General features: G+C 38.5%; 1 long non-coding RNA gene across 1 annotated transcript; it reads right to left on the reverse strand.

The window, feature by feature from the left end:
• Positions 1-5,763: 5,763 nt before the first annotated feature.
• LOC123386158 lies at positions 5,764-17,253 on the reverse strand. Its single transcript, XR_006599858.1, has 3 exons — positions 16,678-17,253; positions 9,841-9,894; positions 5,764-6,056 (listed from the first exon to the last, which is right to left on the reverse strand). It is a non-coding gene; the product is annotated as an uncharacterized LOC123386158 (long non-coding RNA).
• Between the last annotated feature and the right edge of the window lie 642 nt (positions 17,254-17,895).

Genomic DNA, 17,895 nt, shown 5'->3' on the forward strand with positions numbered 1-17,895 from the left:
CCCAAACTCAAGTCTGGTTTGTTCAACAGTCTTCAAAACTGAGTTGGAAAGGAAACTAGTTCAGACCTCATGATGGCTACTAATGGGAAGAACTACTCTTAGAAGCACCAGCCTAGAGGGTTGCTCAAAGGAATTCAAAAGTTTGGCTGAGGCTAAATTTCCTTTGGGACTTAAAAGGCTGACCGGTTATTTGAGCTGATACATAGCCAGCTTTACTGTGATCTGTTCCTTATTCTCCCTAGGCAAGCAGCTTTGTATGAGGTTAAGGAAGCCAAATACCTTAAAGGACTCAGGTATCCAATGTATCAAAACTTGCCCTCCCTCCCACACATGCACTAGCTCTCGCGCTCTCCCCCCCCCCCCAACAGGTTTAGGAACCCAGATTCCTGGAGTGGAGTATTTTTAACCTCAGAAGCACAGTACTCTCTTGTTTCCCTTCTTTTCATGACCATCTAAATAGGGGTTAACACTGATTGGAGCCATGTGGATTGCTGTGCCTCAGGTTTCGTCTATTGTATAAATCTTACTTTCTATTCTTCACATTCCCCTAAATTTTCACTTATACCGTGTACATGATATATGTCAAACCTCACTACAATAGAAACCTTTGAAAGACAGACATTTCCAAACTCCTCAGCCATGATCATCTTTTTTTTTTTTTTCTATGCAATGCTATAGTTTTCCCTTATAACAAAATTATCTAGACTGTCCTTGGGAGTTAGTCTGAAAGAAATTGATAACTATAAGTAAACATAAATAACAGAAGAAACCAAACCTTGCCATTGGCAGAGCACTGGTTTTCTTAATATCATTCCACAAAATCTGATGATTTACTGATTTACTTGGAAACACAGTGTACAAGAATGTTTTCATGTACAACTCATTTGCCCTCCATAGTATCTCCTGGTTCTATCTCTAGTTTATATAAGTTATTCAGTCTCCCTGGTATAAAATGAGGCAGTTGGCCTGTATAGTCACTAAACTCCTTTTTAAGCCCTCAAAGTTTTTGACTATCTTCTAAGAGGCTCAAAGATTCAAATTTTTTCAGTATATTTCATTTACTTTCCCTACCAAGTCCAAATTACCCCACTTAATTAAACTCCATACTATCTCCTGGTTCCATCTCTAGTTTATATAAAGTCATTTGGTCTCCCTGGTATAAAATGAGTCGGTTGGCCTGTATGGTCACTAAATTCCTTTTTAAGCCCTCAAAGTCTCTGACTATCCTTCTAAGAGCCTCAAAGATTCAAATTTTTTCAGTATATTTCATGGGCTTTCCCTACCAAGTCCAAACTATGCAACTTAATTAAATTCAGGTCAATATATTCCTTTACTCATTTAACAAATATATAGTGAACATCTATGTTCCAGGCTTCTGCTAGACACTGCCCTTAAGAACATCATAGTCTAAAATTTTTATTTATTTCATATTTGGTAGATATTTTTTGAAAGGCTACATATGCTCTTATACAGTACATCATCAATTTTTTGTGTGTCTGTATAGAATTGCTCAACTTGGTCTAGCACTGTTGAGACTACAGACATTTTCAAATTCAGGAAAATATTTTATCAATTTTGGCCCTATTAGACAAAGAACTTAAGAGATGATCTATACATTAAGTACAAAACAAAACAATAGTTTATCCAAACAAATTAAAGAAATACTATAGATATGTTTTTTCCTAAAATTTCCAAGCAAGGTAGAAATCAATCTTTCCAATCCCTGATTGTGAAGACACTTGGGATGAGATTCAAATGAGATTTGAGGACTATATTTCCTAGTATGCTATTTCTAATTCTTAACCATTACCAATTATTACTTGAATCTGTACATAAATCCAGTATAAAGTTATATCAACTAGGCAAATAAATTCAAATTTTATTCTGATAACATTTTTATTAAATTCTAGTAGACTTCAAAGTCCACTAGTTAGTTTGAGACTTTAAGGGCTGTGAAGCCATGTAAAGTAAGCCTATGAGATAACTTATCAGCATTCTTAAGCATGCCAGAATATTATCTTCCCATTGTTCTTCATCCTATATCTTAGGAAACATAGAGCTGTTCATAGATATAGGAATTTTAACTGAACCATATTTGAGAAACCCTAGATAAATCACCATGCTTCTGAATATCTCCCTAACTGACAAAAAATTATCTGAATGGCTCCATTAAAGTTGCCTTCTTTTGGGTTCAGACACTGTGTTCTAAAGAGTGGTCTGGTTACATTAATTATTCCTATTCATTAGTGCTTAGTCTATTCCAGACACTGTGATAAGTGCTTTACGCACTTATTCCCCAAAACGGCGCTCTAAAATAAGTAATATCTTTTTTCTCCCAGAAGTAAGTAAAGTTAGGATGGTCACCTAACAAATAGTGGAGCAAGCATTTGGTCCCTACACTCTTCCACTATGTCACCTTGGGACACTGTATTAAGCCATCAGTTTTCTTGGCCCATCATCAAGAATTTTATTATATTATTCTTATATATGGCTGAAAATAGTGAGAGAAATGTTTTCAAAAGCAGGGAAGAAAACCAAATGATTCATCTGGGCAATGGGGTGTTTCTCAGGGTGATAATAGAAATGGTCTCTCTAGTGAAGAGTGGTAGAAAAAGATACACAAGGATGCAAAATTTGGAGGAAATAAATACAGTAATAATTATTATAGCTAGTATTCACCAAGGACTTACCATGCATATCTCCTGTACTAAGTGCCACACATATCTTAACTGATTTAAACTCCCAAGATCAGATAAAGATCTCAAATTTGGAGAAATCTCAAAGAAACACGGAGACAGGAACAATAAAATATACCAAACTAATTTTGTCTGCTTCAAAGACATTCCTTTGCATAGATAGCTACTTTGAAAGCAACCACGTAGCTATCTGGACACATCACACTTTTCTAATCAAGGACCTACAATCTTCGAAAAAGTATATAACAAAGGAGACAGATCGAGGCCTAACACAGCCTAAACTTTATGACATTTGGGGGCCCTTCTTTAAGAAAAAGAATACAAAATTCATTGTGAAAGTACACAGTGGTTACAACTGATTGTTATTATATAATCTTCTGTTTTCAAATTTTACACAAACATGATTTCGTTGTTAGAGTTCTTTGCTAGAGACTTGGAAGGGGATCATGCAGGGGTCTTAAAGCTTGAGCTTCACGTGATTCACGAGACACCTGTCTATGACAATGAACAAGAGTGAAGTGAATACACTAAGCAGGATGTTAAATCATCAATGCAGTTGCAATTTGAAGGTATCTTTCAAATTAACCACCAACAGCCCAAGTATTTAACTAAAAGAACTTTATAACTGCAAGATCTGAGGAACTGAAATAAATGTTGCAACTGATCATCCAATTGGAGACTGAAGCACATGCAGTCAGGTTCAAAAGTGAGGCTAAAGGTACTTGCCTGGCAGAATGACAGAGTGGCATATTGTTACACTCCTTAAATCTCTTCTGGGAAGCAGCAACCACCTCTCCCTCTTGAATGTGTCAAAACACATCAGAGCATTAGAAAACAACTCAGACATTTACCACATTTCCATTCTTGTATATTGACCCAAGGGATAGGGAGCGGCAAGTCTTGGTGAGGCAGTGAGCATCCTGTTACACATAATCTGCCCAAGAGAGCAGAATTCATTTCTTGAATTGCTATCACACCCTAGGCCCCTTTGTTTCTCAATAATAGATGGACTCATTTTTCTTTCCACCTTGTAAAATCCACTTAGAAGGAATTTAATGCAGCCAGAGAGCATTAAAAAATTCCTTAGTGGGACCACCCATTAATAAACTTACCCTAGAGAGATAAAGAATAATGAAGTATAGATACAAGAATCAAAGGGACCAGGTGAACAGGATCCTAATGGCTTTCATAGAGAATGATCTAATAAAATGAACTGGCATGGTTTTCCTTTCAAAAGCAATCTTGAAATGAAAGAAAAATATCTTATGCAGAGTGAAGCATACAATTTTAGATGATGGACAGAGACTGACTTCCTTATTTGCACCCTTAGATTTTTCAGAAGGCTGAAGAGATTGAACCCTTCCCTGCTGTTTGTTTGATTTGGTCTGAGTTGAAGCCAAGAGATGTGGTGATGGAAGTTTGGAAAAACAATTAAAAAGAAATGTATGCAGTGGTTTTTCTGGGATCCTAATTAACTGACCCATTTCTAGGTAACATTAGGGAAGTTGTGGGCAGTGATTATTATCTCTTTAAAGTCCTAATTAAAATGTCAAACTGTAAGGTAGAATGTCTTCAAAGCTGCATGTAATTTGATTGTGTTGGCTTATTGGAAAAATGGCCTTGGAAATACAAATAAACCAGCCACTAAAAAGATCCCAGAAGTCCAGGCTTTATTCCAGAAGTATAATCTGTTGAACCAATAGCATTTTATAACTAACCACTCACCAAGTGGTAGACATCCAAATGTCAAAGCCAGTTTCATAACATGGTAACACATAACATGCTGCAGAACGCCTTGCCATAGAATACTTGGTTTGAAAAAGGTTTTGGCATTAGTTTACCTATAAAGGCTTATCACCCAGCTTTAAATGTTCTCATTTGATGAGCTTCAGAAATGGCTGGCATCGTACCCACTCTCTAAATTAGTCTGCTAGAGCTTTGGATCTCTAAAAAAATTCCTGCATCCTATGACATACTTCTGCTACAGTCAAGTATCAAAATCTCAGGCAAAAAGAAATTCTTTTCACATTCATCCGTGAGCATTAGTAAAGCTGTGCTTCCCTTAAGAAGGTGATATAGTTATGACACCTTGGGATACAAGTAAAAAAAAAAAAAAGCCAATCAAAAAATGGCTCAAACAATAAAGACATCTGTTGTATAACAAGTACAACATTTGATTCATACGGCATCACGATGAGATCAACAATGATGAACTTTCTTTCCATTTTTCCACACTGTCACTTTCAGTGTGCCAGCTGCTCCCCTCATTGTCACACTTGGGTTGGATGAGCTCTAGGCATCACTTACTCGTATAATAACTTCCAAGGGAGAGGAACAGGGGCGTTGCCTCCCATGCATCTCTTTTTGACTTTTCCTAGACACCCCTCACCAGTTTGCCATCTCATTTCATTGCCCATAATTGCATCACATGCCAATGTTGTCAAAGGGAGTCACATGACAGGATTAGCTTAAACAAGACTCCTCTCCCACCCCCATCACTAACAGAGACCCAGTCTCCCCTGACATACATATCATACGATACTGTAAAAACAAATCATAATTCTATTTGCAAAGGAGAAAATGGAACAGTGGCTGCTGCTTAAGCAATCAACAGTGTCCACCCCAGTAAATGACATGTCTACTATACCACTGTCGGGAGGGTCTGAACACGGAGTTCCTTTTCTAGTGGTGGGCAGATTTGAACTGATATGTCACTCACATTCTCTCTTCTATCTCCACTTGTGGCAGCATTTATATAAAATATCTAGCTGAGAGTGGTGCCTAGGTCACTCAGTTCATTAAGCATCCAACTCTTGATTTTGGCTCAGGTCATGATCTCATGGTTCCTGAGATCAAGCCCCGCATAGGGCTCTGCACTGACAGCATGGAGCCTGCTTGGGATTCTCTTTCTCTCTGCTTCGCCCCTGCTCACTCTCGTGCTCTCATTCTCTCTCTCTCTCTCTCTCTCTCTCTCTCTCTCTCTCTCAAAATAAATAGACATTTAACAAATATATCTAGGTGAGAACTTTGGCCACCAATAAGAGCAAAAACCACTTCTACCTTGGAATTCATCAATTCATTCACTTGTTTATTCACAAATATATACTGAGCATCTACTGGGTGGGAGGCCCTATGTTAGAGATACAACAAGTCCAACATGGTCTCTAATAACAGAAAGTTTATAATCTAGTGGGGAAAATACATAAAGATAAGTAGGCAGTGTAGTATCATAGTTCTTTAATGGGGAAAGTACAGTACAGGAAATTACATAAGTAGTATATTTTTTATAGTAAAAGTCCAGGATACTGTATAGGTGCACACAGAAGATGTACCTCATCGCATCTCCTAGAGAAGAGATTCCTGGGGTAAAAAATGGAGAATGATACAAGGAGGAGTTGTAAATAGAAAGAGTTAAAAGATGATTAAATGAGCCTTATAGATTTGGCCCTCATCTAATTAATTTTGACTTATTCAGTTAACTTCTCAAGAATATGTATACGACTAAAACAGAGATTCTTAGTTTGGGATACATGGATGTCATTCAGAAGATTATTGAACTTAGAGAAGAAAATACACATCTTTATTTTTATTAACCTCTAACTGAAACTTAGCACTTCCTTCAATAATATATATGGGCAAAAAATCACAGTAGTGTTACCGTTATCAATTACTTTGTCAACAACAGAAAAAACAGATATTTCATATTACATTACAGTTGATGCAGATATCTCAAGAAAGTGTTCAAAATTATGGCATTTATAAGACCTACTGCTAGATTTTTTCTTTAAAGCATTCATTGTTTAAAAACATGTATAACATTTTGATTACTGTATTTCAATATTAGCTTCCTTTTGGTTCTCTATATTTTATTTTGTGCATCCAAAAGCAGTAGTCCAAGAGGGGTTCATAGATTTCACCAGACTAATAGGGGTACATTTCTTCCCAAGTCAGACTCCATGCTCATACATGAGAGACTTGAAAATATTATGCATTTAACTTTTGTTTTAATTGTACACCCTGCCCAGTTGAAATTTTGTATATGATGTTCAGCAATGTTAGCTCTGTGGCTACAAAAAATAAAATATTCTTTTAGAGCTGCAGAAGTCTTTGGGTGTCTGGATTTGTCATTTTCTTTCTGTATGAGCCATCCAAAATCCATTCCACACCAAAGTCCTTATTATCATCATTGCTGTCCTAATGGTCAAGTTCAGCAGCTTCTTAGGCACTTTCTTTAGTAGATCCTTTATCACAATCAATCACAGATGATTATTTGATTAAACAAGATGCTACTGCATGCTGTGGACTACTAGCATCTAACTTCGTCATTGTGCTCAAGCACAAGAATATGACCAAAGCAATCCCCAAATCCTCATTTTGGAGTGTCCATTTCCTTAGACCACTTGTGGAACCAGTTTTTTTTTTTTTTTAATCATTCAAGGTCCAAGCAGAAAACAGAACCCTTTGTGTTATTTGTTTCTTGGGGTTTTTAAAAAAAGCTTATTGATTTTGAGAGAGAGAGAGAGAGAGAGACAGAGACAGAGAGAGAAAGAATGCATGCATGTGTGGGGAAGGGGAAGATACAGTGAGAGAGAGAATGTCAAGCAGGGGCTAGATCACATGACCATGAGATCATGACCTGAGCCTAAATCAACACTGGGACACTTAATCAACTTAGCCACCCAGGTGCCCCTATTTGTGTTATTGAACAGAGAAATTTAAAAAAAAATTTTTTTTTAACCTTTATTTATTTTTGAGACAGAGAGAGACAGAGCATGAACGGGGGAGGGGCAGAGAGAGAGAGGGAGACACAGAACCGGAAGCAGGCTCCAGGCTCTGAGCCATCAGCCCAGAGCCCAACGCGGGGCTCGAACCCACGGACCGCTAGATCGTGACCTGAGCTGAAGTCGGATGCTTAACCGACTGAGCCACCCAGGCGGCCCTGAACAGAGAAAATTTAATATGAAGTTTTTAAATTCAGTGTAAATTTATTAACTAAAAAGGCAAGAATAGAACATTGAGGCAGAGTTCACAGAATTTTTTGTATAAAGGACCACATAATCAGCATTTTAATACAGCCAGGTAGTCTCCATCACAAGAATTCATCTCTTCTGTTGTAGAACTAAAGCAATGGGGCCCTTGGGTGGCTCAGTTGGTTAAGGGTCAGCCTCCTGATTTCAGCTCAGGTCATGATGTCACTGTCATGAGATCCAGCCCCACCTTGAGCCCCTCATTGGGCTCTGCTCTGGGCATGGAAAAGAGAGAAAGAGAGAGAGAGGGAGAGAGGGAGAGAGGGAGAGAGAGAGGGAGAGAGGGAGGGAGGGAGAGAGGGAGAGAGGGAGAGAGGGAGGGAGGGAGAGGGGGAGGGAGGGAGAGGGGGAGAGGTGGAGAGGGGGAGAGGGGGAGAGGGGGAGAGGGGGAGAGGGGGAGAGGGGGAGAGGGGGAGAGGGGGAGAGGGGGAGAGGGGGAGAGAGGGAGAGAGGGAGAGAGGGAGAGAGGGAGAGAGGGAGAGAGGGAGAGAGGGAGGGAGGGAGGGAGAGAGAGAGAGAGAGAGAGAGAGAGAGAACCGAGACAGCAGTAGATAATGTATGTGTATTTGCCTACCACTGCACTAAAATATCATGGAGGTATCAATTGCAGGAGGCACCCACACTCCTTGACCTGGGAAAACAAAGGGAAGAGGTTCGAACTTTTTAAACTTAGAGGAAAGACCTCGTGGAGCTGAAATGCAGACTCCTGGGAAGGGAGCGGTAGCTGGGGCTGAGGTCTCTGAGGTGGTGCTATAACCCAACTCTACAAATGTTGAAAAGCTACAGAATGAATCCAGCTGTTGTTGTGCAAGTATACAGCTGATTCTAAGGGAATAAGTATTGCACAGTAATAGGAAGCAGGCAGGAAACAAACAGGAAGCCCCATACAAAACCAACAGGAAGAAGAAAATCCTCCCTTCTCTGTCCCCCAGTCTTGTCCTCTATCTCTAGTGCCCCCATTGGCATAGCCTTGCAGGGAGCCAGGTGGCCATTCTGAAATGTGGTTGGCAAAGTCTTTTCCACAGTATCACAAAGTGGAATTTAGAAGAGTGAGCTTGCAGCTAAGAAGCTGTTGCTTTATCACTGGCACAGACATGGTTCATAAGCTTCACCAAACTACTAAAGGATATACAGCACATGAAAACAAGTTAAGAATGAACGGGCTCAACTTTTTCATGGACTCTGATTACTGAATAAGCCCAATAAGTAGTCTGCATGAATTGTTTACTTCAGCAAACATTCATTTTTACCATGCCCTAGATGAGTATTGAAAAGTATCATCTCCCTTGTTACCAGTTTGAAAGAAGATAAAGAACTTTAACTGATCAGTAAAGGCAGTGACCCCATTTAGGTCACTTTTAAAAAAGAAAGGGCCACTAATGCTGAAGCAGGTTCTCCTGCTATTATTATCACTGCTTCTGGGCATATGCAGATGGTTCCATAATCTCTTCAAAACCTACTGGGAAATTAAAAGGAATATTAAATCAATCTAACATTTTTAATAAAATAGTAATGTTTTTTAATGGAGTCCTTCATTGCTATGGGTGGCAGAAATGGACTGGAGACATTAGAGATGATAATTAGTAGGCTATTTTATTTATGGAAACTAGTCCCTGGTCAAAAGGACCACACATTCTCCTTGGATAATTTCAACTGTTAAAAACCACAGGGATTCTGAGGAATAAAAAAATAAGAATAAAGCACATTCCAGGTTAATATATCATAGTTGGAGGGTTCATCAAATATTCCAGGTTCTATTTTTCCCTAGATGCTTATACCAAACAATACAAGGGACCATATAATATTTGGAATTTTTTCCCTTCTATCCCTCCCATTCTAAGTCTTTGAAAAGAAATAAAGCCCTTGCACAATTATATTGTCTTCTTTGGAAAGTCTGACTAGTACCCTTCAACTCTTGATCACTTCTCTATACTCTGTATCCTTATGACACTTTTCAACACGGCTTCCTCAGTTAAAAAGCACATGTTATGTATTAACTGCTTGAAGCCCAACATTGCCTGAGGTACCATAGGATTTTCAGAATGACTTCCATTGTCAAACTGTTTACTATATGGTACAGAAAGCAGAATGGAAATACATGAAACTATTGGACTCACCAGAAAGTGAAATGAGGTAATTTCTTTCCAGCATCCTAGTTCATAGACTCATCCCTGGCAAACAGAAAAGAAAACAAACATTCATGAACTGAAGTATGTAGCCTACAGTTTTAAGTTAAAATTAGGATTTAGACTGGACCTTGAAGGGTCAATAGAATATAAACCAAGGGGAGTGGGGCCAAGGAAATAGCTGAGCAAAAGCACAGAAGCAAAAATAAAAATTCTGACTTAGGTGAGGCAAGGGCTAAATATCTGGAGGAAAAAAAAACCTGTGAAATAAGATTCATAACAGTTTATGGAAATACTTGAAAAATGATTAGTAAAGTATGAACTTGAAGCAGGAACGTCAAGTTTGCAGGATCAGACAAGCTGCAAGTGGGGTTTTGAAAAGATTGATCATTAGTATAAAGAACAGTTAGGCAAGAGGAGGGCAGGCCTTGAAAGGGTTGCCAAATAGGGGTCTAGTACAGTGGCCCAGGCAGAGGTAGGTAGTAGTCCTACTTGAGCAGCAGCAGGAGAGGAAAGACTCTCAGACAATGGGTATTGATGTTACCATGGAAGCTACACACCAATAGTTTATCACTTTGGCAGGGTCTTTCTCAGCACCCTGGATTCCTGTCTAACCCATCAGCTTTTAGCCTGTCCCCTTCCAGCCTTCTGTGTGGATTGCTCAAGGATCTAAACAAAGACAGTGCCATGCCCCCAGAGGATGATGATGATCTGTTCTGGGTGCCATGCTGACCACACTGACTCATAGCTTGCAGTGCATTCCTCCAGTAGTGTTTACACTGACCTCTCATCTCCCAAAATCTTTCCTTCCATCCCCCCACTCTGAAGGAATGCATGAGCTTCCTTCTTTATGATTTGATTGGGGAATTAAGGAGCATCTGAACTCCTATCTGACCACTTCACACTATGATCTCAAGCCCCAACTCATCCATGACACTTGGCTCTTTGCACAGCAGCATACATTCTTGCTTTACCTGATTTCTCCAGCTTCTACCCCCCATATCTCCTCTAAAGCAACTCCACATATTATACAGGGACTTACTGTTTGGGTTTGGTCTCAAGCAGTTCAGATATAGAAGTCTGAACAGTAGATTTTTATACTGTATCATTATCAGCTTGTTTTATTTTATTTTTATCTCACTGCTTGGGATCTACAATCTCCAAGCACAGGAACTTTGTTCTGCCCAGGTTTAGCACAGCATTGCCATTCTATAACTCAATAAATATTAGTAAATGAGCTAGTATTTTAAGCTAGTATTTTATATTCCTTGCTAAGGAGCTGGGGATACAGATGTATATATTGGAATTTGTAAACTTTAAAAGACATGTACTGTGCTAACAGTCGAATGAAATTTCACAAAAGCATCTTTCCTTTTAATAAATGCTAAGAGATAAATTGCAGATGGGCACAAAACCTCAGGCTTTGAAATGTCACACTTAGAAAAGGTTCTTAAGAGTTCCTTGGAAAACAACTTTAAAGTAAAACAGAGGCCCGTATGAGGACTATTTCTGTTGTTTAAACAAAATGTCATTTTTTCTTTGGCAGAGTGATCCCAAAATAGTAATTTATATTATAGTAAACTCTAATAGCATGCAAGCTCAGACTATTCACAGTTAATGACCATTACCTTTTCCTGTTTGATTCACCAGACACAGATTTTCATGAATTTTCTTTGCCATGACCCCCACCCCATCTTTTCAGGGGACACCTCCTCTCCCATTCTTCCCCCCCATTCTTTTAACTCAACATGCTTCCCAGTCTCCTACCTCTGCAAACTATCTACTAAACACACCCAATTACTCAGTCAATGCCTGCATGTGTAGGTGCCAAGTGTTACCATTACTACCTGTGATGATTATTTTGACAACCTGAAGATATTCATTCAATCCAGCTATAAACTTAAAAGAAACTAGGGACGCCTGGGTGGCGCAGTCGGTTAAGCGTCTGACTTCAGCCAGGTCACGATCTCGCGGTCCGTGAGTTCGAGCCCCGCGTCAGGCTCTGGGCTGATGGCTCGGAGCCTGGAGCCTGTTTCTGATTCTGTGTCTCCCTCTCTCTCTGCCCCTCCCCCATTCATGCTCTGTCTCTCTCTGTCCCAAAAATAAATAAACGTTGAAAAAAAATATTAAAAAAAAAAAGAAACTAAACTTTATACTAACTACATTTACACATCAAACCCTGGATTACTTGAACAATGTATTATTAAGGGCAAAGTTCCCAATGCTCCCTTCTTTGCCTGGAGTAGAAAGAAAAAGAAAGAAAGAAAAAAAGACTAGAAATATCTTTGATAAACACCCAATAAAGTTAAATGAAGAGAATATACAAAAAAATTCTAATGTTATCAAAGGGAGAAATGTCATTTTGTAAAACAAAAAGGATACAACTGAAACATGTCAAATATAATGGGGAAATCGAAGAATAATTTCTTGCAAAGAGATAGCTGTCACTTAAATAGTTCCTGAAGCACCTTCAGGCAAACGGTCCTGTGGTAAGTCTCATGGAGGATACACAGAAGCAAAAGTCCAACTCTGTTCTAAAAGAAGCTGACCATTCAGTTGGAAAGAAAACACAAGTAAAATTAATACTAAATTTGAATTAGAAAAAATCCATCACAAGTATATGCCCTTTGAAACAGGTATGCTATTTCTCAGGTTTTAGCCTAAACAATTTACATGGGTTTCTACTAATTTTTTTTTAACGTTTATTTATTTTTGAGACAGAGAGAGACAGAGCATGAACGGGGGAGGGGCAGAGAGAGAGGGAGACACAGAATCAGAAGCAGGCTCCAGGCTCTGAGCCGTCAGCACAGAGCCCGACATGGGGCTCGAACTCACGGACCGTGAGATCATGACCTGAGCCAAAGTCGGACATTTAACCGACTGAGCCACCCAGGCGCCCCTCTACTAATTTTTAGAATAACCTTAGAGGAATTAAAAAGAATTGATTTTTTTTTTAAGTTTATGTCAAGAAAGAGAGAGAGAGAGAGAGAATATGGGGGAAGGGCAGAGAGAGAGGGAGAGAGAGGATCCCAAACTGACTCCAGCTTGAACTCACCAACCATGAGATCCTGACCTGAGCTGAAACCAAGAGTCAGATGCTTAACCAACAGAGCCACCCAGACACCCCACACAAAACAATTGATTTCAAAAGGTGCAACATACAATAAAATAGCATGCAGCCATTACAGTCATGTAGAGAAGACTATTTAATGATATGGAGAAATTTTTGTGGTATAGCAAGTAAAAAAATCAGGCTGACAAATACCAAATTTAGTATGAGTCCCTTGGTGTTAAAAATGTATACAAAGTGTGCTTAGGTGTCTCAGTCAGTTAATCATCTGACTCTTGATTTTGGCTCAGGGTAGTGAGATCGGGTTCCGCACTGGGAAAGGAGCCTGCTTAAGATTCTCTCTCCTTCTCCCTCCCTCTCTCTTTAATAATAATAATAATAATAATAATAATAATAATAATAATACACACACACACATACACACACACACCTGTCTGCAAAAAATCTACAGCTAAAATTCTCTAGATTAGAAAGGAAAAAGTAAAATTGTCTCTATTTGCCAATGGATATAACCTTGTTTGTAGAAAACCCTCTCAGAATTCACTAAAAAACTATTAGAGCTAATCAATGAGTTAAGCAAGGTTGCAAAATATATCAAAATATGAGTATTAATTATATTTCTATATAGTAGCAATAACCAAATAAAAAATGAAATCAAGAACATAATTCTATTTAAAATAGTATCAAAAATACTTATGAATAAATTCACTAAAGAAACGTAAAACTTACACTCTGAAAAGTACAAAACATCACTGAAATAAATAAAAGGCCTAAGTCAATTGAAAAACACCCTTGTTCATGAATCAGAGTATTTGTTACTGTGGCAATATTCCCCAAATTGATCTACAAATTCAAAACAATCCCTACCAAAACACCAGCTGTCTTTTTTTGCAGAAAAAAACAAATGGATCCTAAAATTCACATGGAAATGCAAGGGATAAGAACAGCCAAAACAATTTTGAAAAAGAAAAACAAAATTGGAAGACTCACATTTTCCAATTTCAAAAGCTACTACAAAGTACAGTAACCAGGACAATGTAGTATAATATAAGCACAGACATATAGACAAATGGAAGAGAATTAAGAATGCTTAAGTAAACCCCATTGATTTTCAATAAGGATGCCAAAGATTAGACCCCTGCCTCACATCATATATGAAAATTAACTCAAAATGGATCAAAGATCAAAATGTTAAAAGCCTAAGTATAAAACTCTTAGAATATAGAAGTAAAAATCTTCATGAACTTAGATTAGGCAATGATTTCATTGATATGACCTCAAAAGCACAAGCAACAGTAACAAAAATAGATAAATCGGGCCCATGCCATTTTTTTGTTCCGTTTCTGTTTTCTTTTTCTTGTCTTCTTGTGAGGTTTTTCATATCAGAATTCCATTTTAATTTGTTTATACCATTTTTTTAGTTTTTCTCTTTAGGCTTTTAAGCAGTTGCTGTAATTATTATATATGTAATGTAATTATTATATTTTATATACATATCAGAGTCTGATTCTATCAGTTCAAGTAATGTATAGAAACCTTACCTGAATTTATGTCCCTTTACCCTCCCACACTTATAATGGTAATAAATATTTTGTCTACATGGATTAAAAGCCCTATTGGTGTAATAATTGTGTTTAAACCATCAAACGTAACTTCTGTTTAAAGAATTTCTGATAGTCACTCATTTATAGATCTGCCGGCAACAAATTCTCTTAATTTCCATTCATTTTATTTTTCTAAGTTTATTTATTTAGATAGAGAGAGAGAGTGAGTAGGGGAGGGGCAGAGAGAGAGAGAGAGAGAGAGAGAGAGAGAGAGAGAGAATCCCAAGCAGGCTCCGCACCGCCAGTGTGGAGCCACCTGTGGAGCCTGAACTCATGAACCGTGAGACCGTGACCTGAGCTGAAATCAAGAGTCGAATGCCTAACTGACTGAGCCACCCAGGTGCCCCTCCATTATTTTAAAATGTCTTGATTTCCCCCTTCCTTCTTGAAGTATATATTCTTGAGGTATGCAATTCTGGTGTTGACAATTCAGATTCCTGTGCCCAAAGAGTTGTGTGGGAAAGATCAACAGCATCTCTGGACCTCAAAGACCATGGACTTTTCAGAAGTAACCAGAATGAAACCCACATCTCTGGAAAGCATATGAAGCCAAAGATTTCTTTCTTACATTGCACTTATAATTAGGGAAGGGGTCCCAATAGTAACCCAGAGTGAATTTACCACTATCTCCGTAGTATAGAAGCTTAGGGCCAAATTTAATTTGATTTTAAAAAAAAATAAAGTAATATAGGTCTTGCACACTTAGCTTTGTAAAATACAATTTAAACCTTTTATAATGATTTTCATTTTTACCTAATTCTGGCAGGGGAATGGGAACTCTTGATCCCAGAACAATTCTACTCACCTCTTTTTTATTTTTTCTAATTTGTTCATTTAATTTCTGGATCACTATAGCCTTCTATGATGCTATGCTCTTGGCTTTTCAAAGAAAACATCTAAAACAAGTCACCTTTTCTTACAGGGCTACCGCTACAGACTGTGGAATGACTTTAGCTTGGGCCCCAGTGTTAAAAGAAAATTCATCAAAGGGAGCATGAGTTTCAAGTGTGAGGTCTCCCTCACCTTGCACTGGAATGTCACCTGTAACTTTAAAGGTAAAAATGCCTCCTTTTATACTATCTATTCGCTCTGTGGTCTGGGAATTGCAGACATTGCCTAGACAATGTGAGTCTGCTTTTGTAGTTTTACAGACATAGTGGACATTATTGGTTCTATTTAAGATACCTGGTGTACCATGTACTCTTCCTAAGGCTGCATTTTTTTTCCCTATTATTCTGTGTTGGGTCCTGAAACCTCCATCCTTATCTTCTGCTTAAAATATTTCATGCTCTCATTTTTTCTAATTTTCTTTTTACTAATTTAAAAACATTTGGGGCACTCCATAGATACTATAGTTGTAAATACACTCTTGACTATCAAATAGTTATCTCAAGGCTAAGTCTGTCCCTCTCCCTGATGCCATACCTGCATCACCTCTACAACTATGTATGGGAATTTTCCCAAGGATGTAGCAAATATATTTCAAACACAAAATATACAAAACTAAACTCCAACCTTCCCATTCAAATCAGCATTTTCTCCTGTGAGCCTCATCTCGGGAAATGGCACCACTGTGTATCCAACTAGGAGCGCAAGCTGTATTTTCACCCACTTCCAGGTTCAAACTGTTACCAAGACTTAAAACCTAAATATCATACAAAATTCTTCCCCCTCCATCCCACTGCTACTTTCTTAGCTTAGCTTCCAATCCTTTCTCATCTAAACAAACTACTAACATTACTACTGCTTCTTTTCTCCTTCCTTGTGCTAATTCTGCGACCACTACTAATAACAATAGAAATAATAAAACCATAATAACAGCCAACATTTATTAAGTACTTTCTAGGAGTCAGGAATTGTTCTATGTGCTTACCATAATTTGATTAATTACTTCTCTTTGCACAACTTTAAAGAGTAAGTTCTACCTTTAATCCCAACGTACAGATAAAGAAACTGAGGGCACTAAGAAAAATTATATATGTTAACCAATGAATTACAGCTTGTGAGAGGAAGAGCAAGGATTCAAACCCAAGACATGTGACTCCAGAACTAGGCCAGCTAACCACTACCCTGGTGCCTCCAAACTCACCTCCACCCTCCTCCAATCCCTTCTTCAAGCCACAGTGATGGTTTTTAAATGAAAATCTGACTCACCCATTTAAAATCCTGAAGATTCATGAAATGGCTGCCTATGTCACTGAAAAACATTCATTGCCCACACCATCCAGGCTCATCAACCAGAGCACACATCCTCCTAGCATGTTCCCGTCACATTAGCCACTTATGAGGTCCTTTGCACAGATCCTTCTGATTTTATAGCCTGCCCCCATCTTCTTCCCCCAGCTGAAGTCTATTCTTACTCCAAGTATGTAGGTGGGTGGTGACCTCTCAGCAATCTCCAGGGCAGGTGGTTTCCATTAGCCAGGGGCCATGCTCCAAAACAGGTGGCAGGTATAAGGCATTAGCTTGGCATTGGCAGCAGCTGAGGAAAAGGTGTTCCAGCCAGGGAGTGGAGATTTGGTAATAGCATCTTCGACAGCCTCTTTCACATTTATTGCTGTGGCTTGTATTGGCTATTCACGGTTTTCACTGCTACACAGGAAATTTCCTGAGGATAAGAACTATGATTTTTACTCTGGATCTCATTTGCAAGCTCAGTGCCTCATAAACTAATGAATGAATGAATGAATGACAATGCAGTCTCTCCCACCATAAATGAGCAGATATACAGACAAATAGTTGCAAAGCAAAATGAGTAGTACATGAGAAATGCAAACGAGTGACTCACTCAGTGTTGGGTTCCAAGAGAATAGAACCCATTAAGAGCAGGGTTTCTGTCAACCTTTATTCCCTAGTGTATCCCCTGAACCTAATAGAGGACCTAGATGTTACTAGGTACTCAACAAATACTTGTTGACTAAATAAAAGAATTTGTAGTGTGCTTGGGTGGCTCAGTCAGTTAAGTATCTGACTTTTGGTTTCAGCTCAGGTCACGATCTCACAGTTTGTGACTTCGGCCCCCACACTGGGTTCTGTGCTGACAGTGTAGAGCCTGCTAAGGATTCTCTCTCTCCCTCTCTATCCCTCCCCTGCTCATGCTGTCTCTATCTCTCTCAAAAATAAATAAACTTAAAAAAAAGAAAAATATTAAAAAAATTGTATGGAGTGAATTCCTGAAATCAAGAATTCATTAAAAGTAGATACAACTAATTTCTAATAGCTTATATACATCAGTAATCAGCAACTTCTAAAATACTTCTCATAGTAAGATTTCGACATAAGTATTACCTGGAGACATGCTAGAAGTGCAAACTCTGGAACCCCACCCTAAACCTAGAGAGTCAGAAACTGGGGGTGGTGCCTGTCAATCAA

The sequence above is a fragment of the Felis catus genome, chromosome B3 (genome assembly GCF_018350175.1).
Source record: "Felis catus isolate Fca126 chromosome B3, F.catus_Fca126_mat1.0, whole genome shotgun sequence".
Lineage (NCBI taxonomy): Eukaryota > Metazoa > Chordata > Mammalia > Carnivora > Felidae > Felis > Felis catus.